Genomic DNA, 1,287 nt, shown 5'->3' with positions numbered 1-1,287 from the left:
TTATTAAAGAATGTTTGTCATTATTTTTTATTATTTTGACTAATTTCCATTCTGGTCTCTACCACTAACTGCTTCTCTACTGTTCATAGGATTTTCAGAGCCCTGTTATTTAAGAAGTGGACAACCAACCCTGATTTCTTATCTGTCTAAATCTGGGAACTCTACTAAAATTATACACCATGCTTTTGGCATATCTTTCTGTAGCACAGCAACTCACAAATTATTTCAGTACAGTAAACTGACAGATAAGTGCTAAATCAATTAGAACAATGTTCTCCCAAACACAACAACCTGACAATTTAGCTTGTTACTCTAATACCAAATCATTGTTTATACCATGCCCAAAGGCCTGTTACCTAAAGTCCAACCAATTTTCAATCACAAAGCTCAACCCCCCCCCCCCATCCTAACTGGTTTATCAAGTGGCTCCCAGCCCACAGTGGAATTCTAATTAAATAAAAAAGACCAGACAGCCCATATCTGATTGTTTATTAAATAAAAAATATCAAACATCTCATAACTGACTGTTACTCAAATAAAAATAGCCTACCTTCCAGAATCCAGCTGCTTCAAACAAGAGATCAGATACACCTTAGTCTATAAAGTAACTACTTGCACTTTAGTATTTTAAAGAGCTTCTTGAAAGCAGATTTTCCCAATATAATATGTTGTTTGATTTCTTCTTAAGTGGCTATTGCACTTAATAAGGGATTCCACCAGCATTTGGGCATACCAGAATTATAAAATACTGAAATGTTTGGCCATGCCTGCAGGCTGAGGGCTAGTGTGTTGTGAATCTCAGTTCAAACTGGAGCTTAGGATGGTCTCTCCTGTCTTTAGGAGGAACACGCACGGACTGCACAGGGCTTGTATGGCTTTCTTTTCATCCCAAGTGTGTGTCAGCAGAAGGGACTTGCCAGATTAATTCAGGGTCTCTGGCCCAGAGTCCACGATCATTTGGGTGTGACAGAATTGTAAAATACTGTATAGTCCTTGGACCTGTTTCTGGTAGTTTTTTCTAGGTTGTATAGCCCTGGTCTGTTCACTTGCTGTACAGAGGTAACTTATGGTTGCTGTGAAGCTGAACACTGTGACACTGATGTGTCAAATGCGATAATGGTTACCCATGCTGGACAGTGTTTGGTGGAGCTCCCCAATTAAAACAAGCTTTGAATCAGAAGTGGCATCCACTTCTGAAATAGCTTGCCTCTGGAAACCCTATGAACCTGGAGAAAGGTTGAAAGTTACACAAGATTTCAGGTCATAGGGTCACGATGAGTTGCCTAC

The sequence above is a fragment of the Elephantulus edwardii genome, unplaced genomic scaffold (assembly GCF_000299155.1).
Source record: "Elephantulus edwardii isolate Elephantulus edwardi_28Jun2011 unplaced genomic scaffold, EleEdw1.0 scaffold00160, whole genome shotgun sequence".
Classification (NCBI taxonomy): domain Eukaryota; kingdom Metazoa; phylum Chordata; class Mammalia; order Macroscelidea; family Macroscelididae; genus Elephantulus; species Elephantulus edwardii.
This window is presented reverse-complemented; position numbering follows the sequence as displayed.